Source organism: Dermacentor albipictus, unplaced genomic scaffold, assembly GCF_038994185.2.
Source record: "Dermacentor albipictus isolate Rhodes 1998 colony unplaced genomic scaffold, USDA_Dalb.pri_finalv2 scaffold_40, whole genome shotgun sequence".
NCBI lineage: Eukaryota > Metazoa > Arthropoda > Arachnida > Ixodida > Ixodidae > Dermacentor > Dermacentor albipictus.
In genome coordinates this window covers 452896-467813 of record NW_027225594.1, presented here as the reverse complement: position 1 = coordinate 467813, position 14918 = coordinate 452896, and the positions used below count along the sequence as shown (strand labels likewise).

At 44.7% G+C, this 14918-nt stretch overlaps 1 protein-coding gene across 1 annotated transcript in view; it reads left to right on the top strand.

Moving 5' to 3' along the window:
* Window positions 1–2888: 2888 nt before the first annotated feature.
* The window catches only part of LOC135914571 (serine/arginine repetitive matrix protein 2-like), a 38466-nt gene continuing 26436 nt past the window's right edge, over window positions 2889–14918 (top strand). The window contains exon 1 of the mRNA XM_070530010.1: window positions 2889–3150. The gene's annotated coding sequence lies outside the window, so the exon portion shown is untranslated. The remainder of the gene's footprint in view (window positions 3151–14918) is intronic.

Below are 14918 nucleotides of genomic sequence, written 5' to 3'. Positions count from 1 at the left end.
GTTGCGCCCGTCAGCTTGCATGAAGAGGCCTAGCACACGGATGGTGGTCACCACCGGGATCGCGCCTCCTCCGGCTCGCACAGTGATTTCTGGGGATGGCGCAGTGTCGGATTTGCGGTTTGTAGGGGCTCTGAGTAGGAAGAGTTCTGATTTTTGCGGGGAGCAGGCGAGACATTTGTCGGTAACGTAGTTTTCAACCGTGTCTACAGCATGTTGCAGCGTGGTTTCTTTATCTCCATCGCTACCTTTAACCACCCACAGGGTAATGTCGTCGGCATACAGAGTGTGGTGTAGACCTGGAATCTGATTAAGTTTTTCCGGTAATCTGATCATCGCTAAATTAAAGAGGAACGGGGATAAGACTGATCCCTGCGGTGTGCCACGACTTCCAAGAAGGATCTTGTTTGATTAAAGTTCTCCTATTCTTAGTTCCGCTGTGCGGTGGTTGAGGAAATCATTGATGTAGTGTTTATGTTTATGTAAATTTTATGTTTCTGTTTAGGGTTTGGATAAACGATGTTGCGCACTACGACTTCTCAGCTTAGATGAAGGTTGTGATTACGCAATTGGCACCAACATCCTCCTTTTTTTTCTGTTCATCGCGCTCTAATGAAAATGAAAAGAAAGGAAAGCAGAGCTTTATGAATCCTTAAAATCGTTCGTCAGTATGCATCCGTCTATGCGATATTCTGTAAGTAAAGACGTGAGGAGGCCTAAACATCTCCGCTCGTGTGGGCAGAATAAAATAACAGAAAATATGAGCCTCATAACGCTCGCTGCTCTCATATATCAGTGGAATTTATTATATCGAGCACATTTCAAACGAAAGTGCTCGAGATAAGCAAATGTTTCGAAAGGCAGCCTCTTGCTTGGAGGCATGCGAAGAGGCTCCACGGATTCGTGCCCCCTTCGGTCGCAAGGTCTCGGGGATCCAATATCCAGCTTTCGATTTCTCGGTTTCTCGATATTGATCCGGTTTCAGTTCCGCTCGGCGGCACGATCTTTGAGTTTCCGCGAGATGTGTTCGACCAAATACACAACGTCGCAGTGATAGGAATACGAATTTCCGGTCTGAATAAAGAGGCACAGGTGACTCTTAGTTGCTGGGATGTTTGGTCTTACCTGGCTGTTTTCTGATGGTGCACTTGTAGATGTATGAGAGAGAGTCGTGTAGTTAGCCTTGGGTCGTGCAGCTGACAGGGGTACCTGTCAGCTGCACGACCCAAGGCCTGCCTTGGGTCGCCTGCCCGCCGGCGGCAGGCCTTGGGTCGCCTGTCGCCTACCGCCTGCCCCACGGGGCGCCATACTTTGGGCAATCCCCCAATTACCGACTGCTACAAAGGAGAATGTTACAAGGGGATTATTTTTACAGCGTATGCTGTTCTGGGCTCATCCCAGTAGCCGTTTCGATTGGCGATGGTGTCCACCGCCGCCGCCACCGCCGATGTCCGGTGTCCGGCGTCCATACCAGCTATCGCCGGGAATGATAAAAAAATTCCAGTTCAACATGTTCCTAGGGGTGGGCAGCGCAACCTGGACGAAAGACAAAAAGAAGTACGCGATACGAGCTCCACCTTTCGACAGAAGTGGTCACTGTGCTTCAATGACAAACCATGATATTTTTTTAGAAGCGAGCTCGCTTCTCAAGAATGGTCAGCATCTTCAGCCTAGGTGGGGCGCCACTCACTGGTGTAAAGGAAGAGCTTCTAGTCTAGGGTTGGTGGGCATCGTATTCAATAGGAGGGCAAAGGCTGAGTTGAGCAAGTTTAAGAAATTAGCCTAGGCAACTACTTGTCTCCGCCCTGTTTTAAGGATAATGCCAGCAAATTACATTATCATCATCACCGAGTCCAGGAGGCGGAATGCTGAATCAAGGAATACTTTAGAATATGGGCGTAAGGGTGTGTTCACATTCGGGCCACCATTGCAGACAGCCTACGTTTACACCTTAAGAAGATGACTTCGAGCACAAGTAATGGATCGCATCTCGAACAGACCGGAAGGCTTCTCTACGACATGACGCCACTTCACATCGAAGATGACACTCCAGACAAATTATACTATATTATAACATTTTAACACTTTGCGCGTGTGAGCCCATGAAGAACCCAACGTCGCTCGCATCAGGCGGTTAAGAACGCGCGACTACGTTTCCCTGTAAGCAGACGACCTTCTCATTGAGTTCCAAGCGTTCTGCTCAGCCACCATCTTATTTGGACAGCAAAGTAGCCCGTAGCGTTTCTGACTTCGATGCTGTCTTCTCAAAGCTGTCTGTTTTGCAGACTGCATAAGAATTGGAGCTAGTCTTAAGGCGACGGTTGTCGCCTTGTTGTTTGTTTAGTTCTGCACGGCATTGGAATGCAACTATAAGTTGCGAACTCCAGCCTCAGACACCCACCTGGAAAGAACTTGCCGCCAAAGGACGTATGTGGGTCCTGCTCGGAGTCACATTTACGGCAAACAGCTCTTTCACGGTTCTGGCAGCTGCAGGAAGCGCTTCCATCGCAGTTGCATCAACGTACGCCCGGAAGACTAGAACGTTTTCGCGGAAACGGGGGTGAGCACCTTTTGAGTACCTGTGCTGCATTCGGCAGTCATCTAAGCAACTAAAAAAAGTGGCGGTGCTGCAAGCCCAGGAATCCCAACATTCCGGCATTTCGGCGAGACAGCACCCAACGGTGACCTGCTTTCGCCAGAAGTTGTGCGCACGTTTTCTGGTATTCTAAACGAAGTGGCCTCAATCACGACAGAAGTTAAACGTTTGAAAAGAGAAAAAAAACAACTTGCGCTCAGAACTGTCGCGACTACGCAAGAAGAGCGTGGCAGGCACTTCCTCCTTATCGAATGTGACACGCCCACTTTTCTCGTCTATACTGCTGCGGCGAACGCGGCCTTGCCACCTACTATACGACGAACGCAGCAGTCCAACAACGCCTGACTAACCCTGTTTCCAGCGCTTCCGGATGCCCTGGTTCTTGGCAAATTCCAACCGAGTGCGCGAATGTAAATTGCCCCAGTACACCTGACAGTGTGAGCTTTGACATTGCCGGCGGTGCGTCGACGTCGTTGGAAACCCCTAGGAATGGGTTCACATCGCGGAAATACAGACGCCCAAAAGAGGCCTCCAAAGGGACTTCCACGGAACGCAAGGTAAAAAGTGTCTCGTAAGGCCCAAAGGCTTGTTCGTTTCTCGGCTTGATGCATACACTACAGCCCATGGTATTCTTGAAATATTCACGCCTTCTCTAGATGGTGTAATCATGCCTTGTTTGAAGCTCCGAGACAAAGTCCCCATCCTACGCCTCTTTCCATGTATCCGGGGACGAGGGGGCATTCCAGGCGCTGAAATTTCCTCAGCTTTGGCCAGAGGGGTGAATCTTCCCTGAATTTCACGGCACACTTAATCCATATCGAGTTTGTGCACCCAGTGTCGAATCTGATGGCGATTGAGAGTAAGATTAAAGTATGCTACCATAATGTTAGTGGACTGCGTATGAAGGCTGAATAGGAACAAGTTTTGACACAGTTTGCCTTACTTAAACGTAGTGGTGCCCTGATTTGTTGGATGCAAATTATTTCACTGATGATTTCACTGATGTCTTCTTGTAGACATTATATTGTTTTCCGCCGTAACCGATGTTATGCGGTGACTGGACAAATTTTTTTTTATCGCGTAGTCCTCGTAGCAATATAAAAAAGGCTGAAAGCACACATTAGGCCCGATCTTGAATCTTGGGAAGAACGCGTTTGGGTAGGACTTCCTTAATGTGACTATTGTAGTTACCTCATCGAAAATTACCACTTGCCACCAAAATCGGACTGCACTTAATTCTTAACACACTTCGACAGCCTTTCAAGTGATGCTGATTTTAGCAAACACAGAGTCCAACAATGTGATAACCTTAAGTCTCCCCGTATTCACTGGGTGTATCAAAGTACGAACCACTGCTGTTTGATCATCGCAAGTGAGGCTTATGCGTTTATCCCTTTTATCAACATTTGTGGGCTCAAGCAATGCAATACCTTAAAAAGATTGTCGAAAATGTGCTCGACTTACTGCTAGTGCGTTTTTCAGTAGACATTGTGGTTTGAGCTGTGGACTCATCGGTAAAAGTTTATCTCTTTCGTCCACGACCTTTCGTGGTTGAATTTAGGTGTGCCTTTGTAATTCGTGTGTGTGGGGGGGGTGGGGGGGAGAGGGTGTTTCTTGAGGTTAGTTTACTGTAATCGCAGGTGCACTACATCGACCTTTATCAACACATCTAATCTTTGACGTGGTCAGAAGTCTTACCTTGAAATGATGCCAATTCAGCCGCTGCTCATATAATGTGGCTGGTAAAGAAAGGTATCTCTAGACACCTGCCACAGAGAGTGTTGAAGCCTGACAAGTTTGCTTTCTGGTTCTCCAGGGAGTTGGAAATAGCTCTGTGAAAAAAAGGACGCTTTCATGCTTGCTTTAAAAACATCATGATCATCATCAGCCTGGTTACACCCACTGCAGAGCAAAGGCCTCTCCCATACTTCTCCAATTACCCCGGTCATGTACTAATTGTGCCCATGTTGTCCCTGCAAACTTCTTAATCTCATCCGCCCACCTAACGTTCTGCCGCCTCTGCTACGCTTCCCTTCCCTTGGAGTCCAGTCCGTAACCCTTAATGACCATCGGTTATTTTCCTTCGTCATTACATGTCCTGCCCATGCCCATTTCTTTTTCTTGATTTCAACTAAGAAGTCATTAACTCACGTTTGTTTCCAAACCCAATCTGCTCTTTTCTTAACCCATCATTCTTCTTTCCATAGCTCGTTGCGTCGTCCTCAATTAAGTAGAACCCTTTAGAACCCTAGTAGAAAGTTTCTGCCCCGTACGTGAGTACTGGTAAGACACACCTGCTGTACACTTTTCTCTTGAGGGATAATGGCAACCTGCTGTTCATGATCTGAGAATGCCTGCCAAACGCACCCCGGCCCATTCTTATTCTTGTGATTATTTCAGTCTCATGATCCGGATCCGCGGTCACTACCTGCCCTAAGTAGATGTATTCCCTTACCACTTCCGGTACCTCGGTACCTATCGTAAACTGCAGTTCTCCTCCGAGACTGTTAAACGTTACTTTAGCTTTTTGCAGATTAATTTTTAGACCAACCCTTCTGCTTTGCCCCTCCAGGTCAGTGAGCATGCATTGCAATTGGTCCCCTGAGTTACTAAGCAAGGCAATATCTCCAGCGAATCGCAAGTTACTAAGGTATTTGTCTTTGTCTAGATGCCATGGACATTCGGGTATCAGGTGCGCTAAGGTGTCCGGTATGCCGCACATAGGGCAGTGGTATCCTTGTAGCGTTGGGTATAGTATATGCATGAGGATTCCGTGGGTGTAAGTATTACTTTGTAGTCTTCTGAGTGAATAATTTATATTCTAGTTGACATAGAGAGGGAAAATCGGAGCTCGGCAGGCCCTGTAACGCGTAGGGCAGATACCTGACGGACTTTTAATGTTACAGCATGGTTCGCGAAAGAAGGGCTGCGCAGTCGAGGACGGCAGGTAATTAGGGGGTGTTATGAAATTAGGTAATCTGCAGGAATAACTGGCCTTCAGTTAGCGCTATATAGGCGTGACTTAGAGCGCTGGGGCAGGTTTTCGCCATGGGAAGTCGACGTAAAAAAAAGTAAGCTGCTGATGACGATGACGACGATTCAATTTAAAAAGCGCTATCTGTAGTAGTCATCGAATATTTGAACCTGAAGCTGCAATTTTCATTATCCACTTCTCAAGTAATATCCCTCCGGGAGCCTTGAGGAATAAATAAATAAATAAATAAATAAATAAATAAATAAATAAATAAACGAACTCTCTTCGGCTGTGAGTCAACTGCAGCTCAGTTAAGTGCCGATCTTTTTTTTTTTCGTAAGCCTAATTAGCTCCTCTGCCCGAATTCACACGTACTTCTTGCTCTAGAACTGTTTGTAAGAGACAACTTCAGCCAATCCTGATGCCGGACGTAATATAAGTGAAGGCGACCGGCTAATTTGCAACAAGCACTTGCGACCAAAAAGTCCTGTTTATTCAGCCCCGTACCTTTTGCTGTGGACGCAGCCCCAAATGAGATTGAACTCCTTTCTGCCAGATCTGGCGCTTCCTTCGCATTCACAATCGTTGATAAAGCCTTTTTGCCCAGCTCTCCTCGCACAGTTCTTATAAACACGTCTTTAGAAATATATTTTTTTTGCTGAACACTTCTCCAGGTGAAAGCATCGAACTGAGGAACCAATCCATCTTCACTGTTGATGCACTGCGGGGATGCTTTCGAGGGCGATTGGCTCGAAAAAGTTACTCTCGTGTGTGAGATGCTGTTTCTTCCGCGCTGCTGTCATGCTACGTTCCCGCGGTTGGTATAATAAATTGTTCGTCTTATTTTCGGGTATCCCGGCTCGTTCTGCTTTTTTTTTCGAATAAGTGAAACCTGCCTGAATGCACCGGAAACTGATCCCGACAACAAACAGCCCATACCTTGAGTTTTCTGAAGCATGCGTGGCTTCGGCTTTCCGAGGTCAGTCCTTTCCTTTTGTTTTAGCAGCAGATTAACATTTACTGGAAGTACGCTTGGTGGAAATTTCAGAATTCTTGACATCAAAGGAAAGAAGAATTCTGGACCCTTTCCACTGAATATCAAAATGCGTGTCAGTGAGTAAAGCAATAAGATTACAAGTTAGCCTGTACGTCTGTCTATCTATACGATCAATATTTGTTTCGCTTATTTATGTTCGTTTATTTATTTGTTTATGTAACTCTCAATCAACCGGATCACCTAACCTGGATGAACTTATGTGAGGGGTAGCGTACGAACATACGAATGCTTCAGAACGATAGCGAGGAGGTGGATAACACTTGGCTGAATAATAACAATCCGACCGAATATGTGCCTGCAGCATTTCATACAGCGTGATGCGAAACGACATATTCATGTTATGAAAAAAAACAATAAGAAATAAGGTATAGTGACAAATATCTCAGGCCCGCAATTTCGCCCCCGCCTCGGCCCCCAAGTTTCTTTGTCTTATTGTTTTTCACAATAAGAATTTATTGTTAGAAGTTGGGTCACATTACAAGTATTCAGTATGCAGAAGGAGGTTCCATAGTCAAAGACTGTATCGGGACCTCCTAATGCAGTACTACTACTCCTCTCGTTCCAATATATAATCCACGAAGTGTGTAGAACACATGTCGATATGTTAGGGTAATTTCGTGTATTGTTGCTGTATTAGTTGGATCGTCACGTAAGCGATTGTTTACGTTTAGTCCTAAGCAAAATATACTTACCGAAAGAAATGCAGCTCAGCTTACACCACAAAGCATTTTTTATCCTTCGTTATATTTTCTCTATTATGTTCAAAGTTAAAAATATTAGTTAATTCTGCTCCGACGTTAGCTTGCTGCCACATCAAGTGAATGTGTTTCCGCGCGAGATGTTTACATCGCAGCGAGTGATGTCAATATCGCAAGCACGAACATGCCTCTCCCTCTCACCTCGTCCTTGTCTGCGCTGCGCCGATTCCTTCCTTGAACACATTTTGCTTAAGAGGAAGCTTTAGCTCGGGTGCTCCTATCTAAATACTTGTAAAAGGAGAATTCGTTTTTCTCGGCAACCGCTGCACAAAATATGGTGAGGTTTGTTGCATTTAAAAGAAAATCTTAAAATCTAGTGACCGTTGATTTCGCATTTTTTTTTAATTTAGGTCCCCAATTTTTTGTTTAAAAAATTGTCAAAAAGCTAAAATAAATATTCAAAAAGCTACAATTTTCAAAAACGAAACTAACGTGTTTAGAGCATCGTAACTCAGCAAAGAAAAGTGATAACACGTGAATTGCAGCCAATAGTACATCTAAAGCGGACAAAATTCATATGTTACACATGAACGTCAAAAAATTCTGTAATGTGAAAATGCACCTTTTGCAGAACCCTTGTAGACTACGTAACAAGATTACGTAAGATATAAAATGACATATCGAATTTGTCCGCTTTAAATGGTCTAATGGATGCCGTTTACAGAACCACGATATCTGCTCTTGATGCAGAGCTATAACTATGTTAACTTCGTGTTCCTTTATTTTTTAATTTTCAGATTTTTGAACATTTTTGTAACAAAATTCAGGACGTAAATCGAAATTCTGTTTCCAGTAGTCACAACATTTTAACTTTCTCTCTCAAATGCAACAGATTTCATTAAAATCGGTCCATAGGTTACCTCAGAAAAACGGTTTTGCGTTTTACATGTATTTGAATCGGCCGCGTGGGAGTTGGGCCCGAGTTAACCGTAAACCATTGTCTGCAGTTTCAAGTGGCCGCCTCTCCCCCACAACACATACCCTCTCCAGGGTGCTCGATTTAAAGCAAGCCACTGCATGCTTCAGCGGGAAGCCTCTGAAACGTCTTTAGTATAAACATATATTATTTCGGCTTCCAATATGGCACAGGTACGCAGAGGTTTTCCTTTATCAGTAGCTCTCACACACGGCACCCACTTTGAAATAAGAGTCTTCCTCCCAAAAATGCCACCTGTTTCTTCTTTGCAATAAGATCTTGGATCATCCACGTCACCACACTTTGTTCCTTTATGCCAGACACGTAGCGCACATGGCTGGCTGCACACTCAGCAATCGCTGAAGCAGCCGCGAGCTGTGGGCCGAGATGGCGACAGTGTACCTTCCTTCCTGCATGGATCTCGAGTCCTCGTGCAATGTGATGCTCGCGAGTGTCTTTCCCGCCGGGGGCTCGGTTGCCTTTGTTATTGCTTTGACGCGGGCGCTTGGTGGATGTTTCCGGCGTGGTGCCCAATATCGCTCGCGCCGAGAAGGCTAACCCCTGATGTCAGGTTGGGTGACTCTGAAAATGCTGACGCAGACCTTGTTCACGGCTCTGCACGATTGTGACCTGCTAGCACCTGCAAGCATCTCAGAGGCATAATCGATTTTCATGTTGGCTCTTATTACCGACTAAAATGGTAAGCGAACGTGAAAACCCCTATTATTTTGGGGGGGGTTTAGCGCCATGGTCAGATGCTGAAAGCTGCGTCGGTTGGTATCTGGAAAAGTAATCATCTCCGCCTAATTTTGATAGCAAAAAGCTAACTTACTTGTCTAAACACAAATTTTGACATAGTTTTCTAGGTTGGCATGTTTGTAGCTACCTCCTCCGTCTTTATGTGTTGTACATGAAACTCAGATCGGCTTTTCTTTCTTTCGTGTGGGACGACGGTCTAAATCAAATTAGGTTTAATTTTCACCAAAGCCGAATCACTATGATTAAACCACTATCATACTATTACGAGTGCGCCAAGCTGACTTCCTAACTGACATGAATATTTCACGTAACCGTCATTTGCTCTCGTCTCTTCTCGGCTCACACGCGGTAACCTATCTCTTTATGTAACCACTCCAGAGTTAACTTTCAAAAGGACTGAAGGACATGTGACAATATAACCTACGAGGTACCTCACGAGGATTGAAGCACTGACAGGCTGGTGAAGCAGCTCATCGTAGCGAAGCTAACTTTGCGGTTTTCCCCAGCAAAATATAGGAGTTTGTATTTTAGCATGTTTAGCAGGGACAAAATCACCTTAGCCGGCTTTGTTGAAATTCTTCACGTCGTATTAGCTAGGTTTTGGCGGTAAAACGAAAATCATGATTTTATCTGCTTAATTATGCTGCTGTCGACGGGGACACACTGTCGACGCGTGTATGGTAATTATCATCGCAAGCGTAAAATGGTGCCTCACTTCAAGTTAATCCGGCCATGCTCCAGGACTATCTGTCGCTTTTCTTTTTGCAGCAATGTTGTTGAAAGAAGGTCCGCAACACTTTTCGTTCGCGATGGTGAATTCAGCCGGTGACGACTTGCGTGCGAAGACCTCGTCGATATCAAATTTCAAAGATCAGCCGTAAACTCAGCCTGCGTTGAAGCCCCGAAAAGCACTAAATCAATAATTACAAAATGAAGATTACCTTTCGTATGAGACAAGTTCCCTGTGCAGTTTACTTTAGTGAGCAATTTTTGATGTCCGCTTGTCACTTGGAATTTCACTGGCTCAGGGTCGCTCAACCCAAGGGGGGGGAATTCACAAGCAATTTGTGGGTGTTACACCTTTGAGTTTTTTTTTTTAGATCAGCTTTGATACTATTTGGCTCATGAGCAAGTTCGCACCCTACTTTCTTTTTACACCGCAGAAAAGGCTTTTCTCCAGGTCTCCTACAGGCTTCCGTTTCACGAAAACGACGTCATTGCCCCCGCGTGACGCAATCAAAGTGCTTCAGGAAAGTGGCACATATGTATCAAGTCTGCACATACGTATCGCCAGCCATCTGCACTGCCCATGGATACATGCCAGTTGCGGGTCGTCAACGAATGATTGATAAGTAATCTCACTTCATTGCAAGAGGTATAGGCTTTTAGGCCTCACCATCACTTTAATAAACCTCACTGACTTATTTGACTTTTTTCTTGCCGCTTTACTGGACTCTTGACTGATTATCATCCCGGCCTTCCTTTTACCTCTCTCTCTCTCTCTCTCTCTTTTCTTGCCGTTTTAAAGCGAATCACTTTCCTCGATTCCGATGCCCATTTTAGTACACGAGCGTGCGCGTTCGTTGCTGAAGGCGGACCGACTTTGTGAGACGCACGTCTCAGAGAGCTAATTCCGGGTATTTCGATCATACATATCTCAAACTGCGGTTCATGATCTCCGAATGGGTCGCGAGCCTTTTTTCTGGGGTATCACGGATGGTCCAACAATCACTATCAGCGATTATGTCAATGCACGTTACCGACCTTTGACTGTGCGCTCTACGCTGTACGCTTTCTTCTTTGCACTCCTCCGTTTATTGACGCGAGACGACGAAATCTTTCCTAAGAGATAGCCAAAGAAATGCTACCGCATCTATAATTCGGGACTCAGGGGCTAAACTACACCCTTCTCATTAAAACTTATGGTTAAGTCAATCCTTGTTAAAAATAATTAACAAGTACTTTAGTAGATCTCCCTGCAGTCCTTAACATCATTTAAATAAATAAAATATATGTACCACATCATTGCAAAGCGGTAAATTTTCAGAGCACTTATAAAGGTGTGGTGTAGTGGTAGATTTGGTAATGCTAAAGGGGGTCACGTACTGGAAAATTTTAAGAAACACTGGTTCAGATGCTGTTACCGGTGGTGGACGTTTGTCGTGTTTTTCTGTCGCTCAATATTTTCTTGCCTTCTGGTTCCTGCTCTGAAAATGTGCTGTCTTCCTATGAGTAATACACATTTCAATGCCACATACTTGCATACTTGGCCACAAATGGCCATTCAGTGGCTGCTGCTTCTGCGATAAGCTACTTTGTTTCAGGAATAACATGGTGCTAATTTTTGAAAATAATTTTAAAAGCGACACGCCGACCTTTGTCCAATGCACGAACATAGTGAAGCATATTAGAATGCTGGGGTACAGCGAAATAATAGGTGGTGTCCATATCCCCATCCCAGTGACGTCTTTCTCTGGACAACTGGACCACATCTCAAAGGCTACACCTTTTGCTGGTTGCATACGCCGGAAGCGATTCGGCAGCTGTCAACACGTCATATTCTCCGTGTTTTAGACGTCATTCATTGCATCCGATATAGGGAGGAGTTTGTAAAGTCTTAGGTACCGTATTTGCACATAGATAACCCGTGCACAAATTTTACGCTGGAAAGAGAGAGGGGGGTGGTGTCTTTCGGTCTTTCCGGGAGAGAATTACAATCGTACATTATACATTACAATTACATTACATCTTATGTACAATTACACATTACAATTATAGCTCGGATATAACGCGAGGCGCGTGCTAAAGCTGGAAACTTAGAAAAATACAAAGGACGCGTTATATCCTAACTTTCGGGCAGTGGCAAAACTGGTCCCTAGGACTTCCGGAGACTGGTAGAACGGCCTTGCCCAGCCCGGCTGTCTTGCATGTGCGAGGTGCTCGGGTTGACATACATCTGCGTTGAAAACGCCAGTCACCCCCCCCCCCTCCCGAATACGATACTTACTCCCGGTATCCTTTGTGACGAAGGTAAGGCGCAATTCTAATCCGTTTTCACTCACACTGCCGGTGTCATCGTCTGGTCTGACACCGTGGACCATTACTGGACACAGAGCACTACAGGTCCAACAGGAAACGTGGGCCGGTCTCGGAATGGTAAACTCGAGCCGCCATCGTGCCACGCATGGCCCAGTAATCGTCATGCTACGTAACGTGGCACATATGACGAACAGTTTGATAGCATTTATATAACATTTATATATGACGCAAGATTCGCTTCACATATAATCCGGCGCGTGCGTTGGATATGGCGTCAATATGCCTGCGTAAAAACATATACACCTCATAAGAATGTTTTCACATGCTTTGACAAATAATTAGCGATGGCTAGCTAGCATAGCGAACATTCATCGAACAGTAAATTGTTGTACGACTGATTCAAGTGCAGGCACTCGGGATTCCGCAGGAGGAGGAGGAGGAAATAGAAAAGAAGAAGGCAGGGAGGTTAACCAGAATAACGTCTGGTTGGCTACCCTACACCGGGGGAATGGGAAAGGGGATACCAAAGATCACAGGGAGAGAGAGGAGGGAAGGAAGGAAGGAAATTGCGGCAAGTTCGCTGACGCGTGTGGTTTTACAGAAATTGCCTTAATAGTCACAGGTGACTATTAAGGGATTCCGCAAGGTACAACGAAAGTCCAGTGGGGTCACGGAGCCAGCTTGAAATGACAGCACTACGCAGTTGCCTTCCTGCACATCCTGCCTTGATTCCTTGGCCATCGAATTATTTTTTCTCTTTCTAATATTACTAAAACCTTAAGCAACCTGAATGTACAAAAACTACAATAAATAACTTCATACCTTGCAGGTGCTATTTATTTTAATCTCCCAAAGACAATAGCAGAAAGACAAAAAAGTGGGATTTTGTGCTTCTACTATTACAACTTAGTTTCTAGAGAGGGGACAAAACGATAGCAGTTCTTACCCCCCCCCCTATTTAGAAATGCAACTTAAGTTGAATCGCATGCTTGGCTTTATTTAAATGACGCGTGGTGTCAACGTGCCCAAAGACGCTCACTGCACTTCCTTCGGCGCGTTCACGGTAGGCGTCATCTAGATCAATTCAAGCGTGGGCTTCAACTTAAGTTGCATTTCTGAATACGGGGGTTAGACAACCGCATCGCAAAAAGATATATCTCGCTGACGCGAAAACGTTATGTTGATGAAGAAATTGTGGTCACTGACCAAGTCAGAGTAAAAAAAAAAACCCACAGACTTTTTGGGACCCGTGTGGCGGCCTTAATCGCATGGATGGATCATCCAGAATGTCCGTGGGTTTTTTTGAGAGTGTGATGAAGAAACCTGTACGGGTCCCGAAACATATGTGTGTGTTTTTTCGCATTGACTTGGTCAGCGGCCGCAATTTCTTCATCATCATGTTACCTGGCCAGACGAACCTTCATCGAACTCTCGACTAAAAATGTTATTTTCTCTTATTGGTGCTGAGCGAATATTCGATCTTGCGAATGCGAATCTAATATTGCTCATTAACTATGCGTGTTTGTATTCGAAAATAAACTATTCCGTATTTTCAAATATTCGAAACTAATTAAGTATTTCGCAACAATCGAATGATGCAGTCTGGTTTGCCAATTATCCGGAACGAGACAATGACATCTTTTTTTTTTTTCGAAGCATTGACGATACAAAATGGGCTATGAAAGCGTTCTTTTCGGTTTCGCGGAGGGATCCTACATGGCAACCTGGGGATTTTCACTTGTAGTCTGCCATTTAGTTTGTCTGGCAGTCCAGTCTTGTAGCAGTTTTATTTTAACACTAATATCTGCAGTGGTGTTTTCCTTGCAACAGGCGCTTTCACACGTGCATACGGAAGACAAGATCTTCAGCGGCATTTTTCTTTTCAACAGCTTCCTGTTTTTCCGGCAACCAATAATTTCGATTTTTTGAAAAGCTAGTCATACAGCGGCCCCTCATTTTCGGAAAGCTTGTTTGCAACCTGGCTCTAAGGACGTTGAGTTCAGTTAATGTATTGACGATTAGTGGTCTTGTGTTCAAAGACTAGTCCTAGTGAATTGACGTTTGGTGTGGTGTGCCTTGCTGGTGATGCTTCAACGTGAGGTAAATAGACGGCTGTTAAGTACTTTTCTTACTTCATTATTCTTGTAATATGCCATTCCAAGCCATAGTTCTTAAGTTTGCTAATCAAAATATCCCCAGGCGGGAGGCACATATCTGGACACATATAATGTAAATATGTATTGAACGTCACTTGGTCTACACAAATTATGCCTCGTTATAGCCCACATGGCTTGCGCAATTCTGCCACACTTCGTAGACAACGTCACGGAAAATTTGTACACGTATAAAATTGAAGATTCCAGCTATGAAGAAGGAGGCTACAGTAAAAAAAGAAAGTGACGCTTCCGTCTTTTTTTTCACAACGTTTCTATTGTTGAGTAACTTAAGCGGTCCCAAAATAAACTTCCTGCCGTTAATCTTATAGCGAAGGTCTCGAATCCGGCAGGCTTGAGCCCTTCAAGGGGCACACGAGGGTTTATTTGTTAGCTGCCTGCCCATAATGTTCACTTACTCGTGCCTCCCTAACCTCCCTGCTTTTCCTGCCCCCCCCCTCTCTCTCTCTCTCTCTCTCTCTCTCTCTCTATCTATCTATCTATCTATCTATCTATCTATCTATCTATCTATCTATCTATCTATCTATCTATCTATCTATCTATCTATCTATCTATCTATCTATCTATCTCTTTCTCTCTCTCTCTCTCTCTCTCTACTCGTAGAAGCCGTCATTGTTCAAAATTATTCTCCACGTCCGCCGCGATTAC